This window comes from Triticum aestivum, chromosome 3B, assembly GCF_018294505.1.
Source record: "Triticum aestivum cultivar Chinese Spring chromosome 3B, IWGSC CS RefSeq v2.1, whole genome shotgun sequence".
Lineage (NCBI taxonomy): Eukaryota > Viridiplantae > Streptophyta > Magnoliopsida > Poales > Poaceae > Triticum > Triticum aestivum.
In genome coordinates, this window is record NC_057801.1 from 483,369,311 (window position 1) to 483,375,310 (window position 6,000).

Sequence of the window (6,000 nt, forward strand, 5' to 3'; positions counted from 1 at the left end):
CCATGACCCAGCTCCGAACGTGTCGGTCATCAGCAAATGGGTCCGGGCTGTAGCACTGGGCTAGCAGGACTCCGGTAAACCGGGCTGTAGCGGGCTAACAGGACTCCGGTACTCAAAGCGTGACATTTCCCCGAAGGGACAGACACAGGAACGAAGAAGTACACATGCCGGCCAACCTAAGTGTTCCAGAGCAGTAGCAAGCTACCATGGCTCAGCGGTAACACTAGGAGACATTTCCCGGTAAGAGAGGCTACTAAAGATAAACAACTAGATAGTCAGATCCCACACATACCAAGCATTTCAATCATACACACAATATGCTCGATATGTGCAAATACAACGAAGCATCACAACATGACTCTACGACACAAGTACTTTATTTAAGGCTCAGGGAGCCATACATATCTTACACAAAGGTACGGGTCTCGCGACCCAACATACAAGTCATACAGTCATACAAACCAGCAGCGGAAGTACATTGTCTGAGTACAGACAACTAGTAAAATAAAAGAGGCTTGGAAAGCCTAGCTATACTACGTGGTCCATCACAAGCTCAGGGTCACCACCTGGGTCCTTAGCCTACTCGTTGATGTCAACGTCTACATAGAACCCATCAGAAGGGGTTGCAGCGTCTTCTGTAAAAATGTAGATTATAGCAACATGAGTACAAAGGTACTCAGCAAGACTTACATCAGATCCTACATACATGCATATTATCAAGAAGGGTTGGTGGAGTTATTGCAGCAAGCCAGCTTTGACTCTTGGCTAGACTATCCTACGATACTCCAACTTGAAATGGTTTTGCGCACACGAGTCCACTACTCACCACTTCAATACACTACCGAGGATCCACCTTCGTCTTCCTACGGAAGAGCCATCCTCGGCACTCACACTTATCTTGAGGCTTTTAGTAGTTTCCATTTACTTGCCTATGAACTGTATCGGCAACCAAGTAGTCCTTTACCGCGGACGCGACTATTCGAATAGATTATGATAACCCTGCAGGGGTGTACTTCTTCATACATGTTTCCACCACTTAGCGTCTGCACACGACATGTGCTCAGCAGACTTCAAACAAAAGCCGACGTGGGTGTAGACCACGACCTACCTAAACACTTAAGCCTCTAGTCCAGGTTTATCACCTATTCAGGTTCCATCCGCAGGGAGTCCGGCCGAGGTTTCCCATACGGCCCCGAACGATGTGAACAAGGTTCCCGAGATACCTAACGGGTATTCGGTACACCCGGCCACGTACCTACCGCATCACAGCCCACCCCTACGGTCAGCGCTGTCCACAGCCTCCAGTAGGCTACAAACACCAGAAACTACTTGCAACTCCTGGACAGAGAGCTAGGGTGAATAAGAAGTCGAGCGGGGTCATATTTCAGGGCCCAATGCATGGTAGTAGCTGTATCTTAAATCACATATACAGATCTCAGTGCTTAAGGTCGGCTTCAATGAAACAACCCACCATGTACTCCTACATGGCCTCTCATCGATACCTTTACCAAATCGTGTTCACCACACCACCCTCATTACCGACATTAACATTTCACTCTAGCCCATCACCCAGATGAACCAGACCTGACACGACTCTAAGCATAGCAGGCATAGCAAGGTAGGAACAACACATACACATGGCTCAATCAACTCCTACACATGCTAGTGGGTTTCATCTAGTTACTGTGGCAATGACAGGTCATGCAGAGGAAATGGGTTCAACTACCGTAGCACACAGCAGTTTGAAACGTGTTGTCTTAGTGCAGTAAAAAAGAGCAGGAGCGAGAACATGGGATTGTATCGATATGATCAAATGGTTGGTTGCTTGCCTGATGGTTCGACGCACTGATACGGTTCTTCGTTAGGGTAATCACGGTACTCCTCGGGGGCAGAACCTGTCGCAAAGGACATCGATACACAAGCATCACCAAACAATGTGCAACAATATGATGCATGCATGAAACATGGCAATATGAGTGTGTTGGGCTAATGCAACTAAAACCAGAAGGGTTTGAACAAATTTGAATCAAAGATTCAAATTTCAAACTCAAACATGGCCTCTTTAAGTGCTTTTCCTTGTTCTGCTTAAAACATCAATTTAACTTGTTTGATCATGCATGAAAATAGTACAGATGGATAGATTGGATTTTTCTGATCATTTTTCATATATAATTTGTCCAATTTGGAGTTACAGAATAAAAGTTATGAATTTTTTGAAGTTTAAATAATATTCTGGAATTTCCTGATTTAAATTAAATCCAGAAATTATAATTATTGCGCCAGCATGACGTCAGCATGACGTCAGTGGTCAACTGCGGCTGTCTGGGGTCAAACCTGACGTGTGGGGGCCACACGTCAGTGACAGGGGGGTTTAACAGGTTTAAATTAATCCTAATTAGGGATTAGTGGCGCTGGGGCCCACTGGTCAGTGTCAGGGGGTTAACTAACAGTGGTTAGCACTAATCCTAATTAGATACAAGGCTGGGCCCACCTGTCAGGGACTCAGGGGGTGTCCTGTCGTGGTCAAAGTGGGTCAAACCCACCGGCGACGTGACGCCGGCGAGGCCCGAGACGGCGGCGCGACGCGGGATCGCGCTACAGGGCACGGGTGAGGCCGTGCTTGGGCTCGTTGGAAAGCTCTTGCTCCCGCGCGTCGAACGGTGGCCGTGGCTGGGCCTGGGGTGGCCGGAGTCGACGGCGGCGAGCTCGGCTGCGGCCGCCGGAGTTCGGGTGCGGTCGGGATCGATGTTGCAGGGGGTTTGGGAGGCGTTAGTGTGTGCTGCGTGATCCTAGTGAGGTGTGGAGCACGATAGTGTGCTCGGTTGGGTGCTACGGTGACCGTGGCCACGACGGCGACATCGCCGGCGGCGTGGAGCTCTCGGCCAAGGTGGGGCTAGGGCCTAGAGGTCGGGAGAGACCAGGGGAGAAGGGGGAAACGATCCGGGGGCTCACCGCGGAGCTGCAGGGATGGTTAGCGGGCTCGGGGACGCGCTGGAGACGACGAATTCGACGGCGACGATGGTCGGAGCCCGAAGAGGGGAACGGCGACGTGGCGGCGATGCAGGGCTTCTGGAGGACCGTGGAGCGGTGGGGAGGAAGAGGGGGTCGTGGCGGAGCTTCTGAGCTAGTCGGGGGAGCGAGGGGTGGCCGGAGACAGCTGCTGTGGCGAACGGCGGCGAGGGTGGTGTTCGGCCGTGAGAGAGAGAGAGCGAGGGAGAGGAGGGAAGAGCCGGGGGGAGAGTGAGAGAGAGCAGGGGGGAGGCGTGGCGTCGTCCAGGGCATCGAGGCGAGGAGGGGAGGGCAGGCAGGCAGGGAGAGAGGTGGCGTGGCGCGGTGGCGCGCGCGCGCGCCGGCCACACTCCCCTCCCTCTGTCGGGACGAAGACGACAGAGGAGGGAGATGGGCTGGGCCGGCTGCTGGCTGGGCCAGCCAGCTGGCTGGGCCGCACAGTGGAGGAGCCCAGGTAAGCTCCTCCTGTTAATTATTTTCTGTTTTCTAATTTCTGACATTTGTTTTGATTTAAATAAAATATTAAATCATTTTATTTCCTTATGCCAATTTTTGCAGGAGCTAGATATATTATTCCAGAGCTCCTTCATAAGTGGCATAATATTTGGACATATATTAATATATATAAATAATATATTTCCAAAGCAAATAATTATGCATTAATTCCAAATGCCCAAAATAAATACCTATGAGCTCTTAAAAATATTGGTTTGATTTTTATCTCTGTCCAATATTTTCAGAGAGCAACATGAGCATTTTCTTGGACCCTTTTGGAGAAATTTTTATTTGGATCATTTTCAAAAATGATTCTGAGGGTTTTACAGATCCCCATTTCAAGTTTCTGATGAAAGAGTAAACATGATGCAACACTCTAATGCATGACTAGCTAGGGTGTGACAACAATATGCGCGCCGGACTCATCGTCATTGAAGCCTGGTTCAGGGGCTACTGAGGGAGTCCTGGACTAGGGGGTGTCCGGATAGCCGAACTATCATCATCGGCCGGACTCCAAGACTATGAAGATACAAGATTGAAGACTTCGTCCCGTGTCCGGATGGGACTTTCCTTGGCGTGGAAGGCAAGCTTGGCGATACGGATATGTAGATCTCCTACCATTGTAACCGACTCTATGTAACCCTAGCCCTCTCCGGTGTCTATATAAACCGGATGGCTTTAGTCCGTAGGACGAACAACAATCATACCATAGGCTAGCTTCTAGGGTTTAGCCTCCTTGATCTCGTGGTAGATCTACTCTTGTAACACACATCATCAATATTAATCAAGCAGGACGTAGGGTTTTACCTCCATCAAGAGGGCCCGAACCTGGGTAAAACATCGTGTCCCTTGTCTCCTGTTACCATCCACCTAGACACACAGTTCGGGGCCCCCTACAAGAGATCCGCCGGTTTTGACACCGACACTGAGTTTCCAAATTGGTCCATCTCTATAGAGAAAAATGGGAAAATTTGTTGTATTATAACCATCATGGAGGTAGAATGTATGGGACAAAGCAAGGTAATTGCCATGAATAACATTACTTACACATAACTCCTGGACAAACACCCGCAACTGGCATTTTCCTTCATCTTCAGTATAATATTTCCATGATGGGAAGATACGCACATAGGATTTAACAACATCAAATGCAATAGATGCTAAACTATGATTGACTGGTTGTGCTTCCTCCACAGGAATAGGTGTACTAACTGGTGGAGTTGGGGTTCACCATGGTAGTACTGGCACTTTGGGCACTGGAGCCGCCTTACTAATTGCTCTTGTTTGGGAGCTATGTGGTGGAGATGGTGATGTGTCAACAGGAATTGGGTTACTATCTGTTGGGGTTGAGGTAGATTGGGTGAAGTTGGTTCTCTGTCCATCGCAGTAGGGGTACAATGTGCGAGAGTCTGGGTTATGTGTGGTAGGGCTGGTTCTCGTGCATGTACAACCGGGGTGCTATCTCCACCAAGAGGTAGCACTATTTTATTTGAAGACCGTGTTTTTACCCCGCTAGATACTGCCATCACCCGCTCCAATTCAAATGGCTAATAAACAGGAAACATAGTTGAATGTACAAACATTGTATGAGAGACAGATGAAATAGATAGTGTGGAAAAAAGAGGGCATGAAATAGTTGACATGTATATTGTTTAATTAAAATGGATAGCATGACATAATTTCACATATATGATGTCTATCTAAACTGGATAGCATAGCATGGCATAATTCAAAGATATGATGACTAACTAAACAGGATGGCATGAGATAATTATATGATGTCTTTAGTAAACAGGTTCGCATGACATAATTCACATACATGTTATCTAAGTAATCAGGATCGCATGATTTAGTTCACACATGTGATTTATATGATAAGCAGAGGGCATTTGCATATATGATGTCTGAACTAAGAACATGGTGTTGAATATTGTGTATATGATGTCTAAACTATGCAATGCAAGACACCATATGCATGATATGAGCAGTATAACCGTGCCAAGTTAGAGCATACACCTCGGTGGGGGAATAGGACTAGTGATCTGTCTTTGAATCCATCTCTGAGGAGCTATCAGGACCCAGGAAGAGATCTGCTTCGGCAGGTAGCACTGCCTGCTCTGAAGGCCTTGTTTTCACTCTAGCTTTTTCCAAGGCCTTGTTTTCACTCCAGATTTTTTTCAATCACCCACTCAAATGGCTTATTCACAAGAAAAGTAGTTTAATATACAAACATTGTTGACAAATGGAAATGTAATGAAGAAAATGATGGGCAAGATATCATTCAAATATATGATGCCTGGTTAAACAGGATGGCATTGCATATTTCACATATATTATGGCTGGCTAAAAGACACGAGACTGCATAATTCCCATATATGATATAGAAACTAAACATGCGGCATTACAGAACATGTCTAAACTAAGCAATGACATATATGATGTCGAAAGTAGGCATTATAAGGCAACATATGCATGATATGACTAACATCATCATGT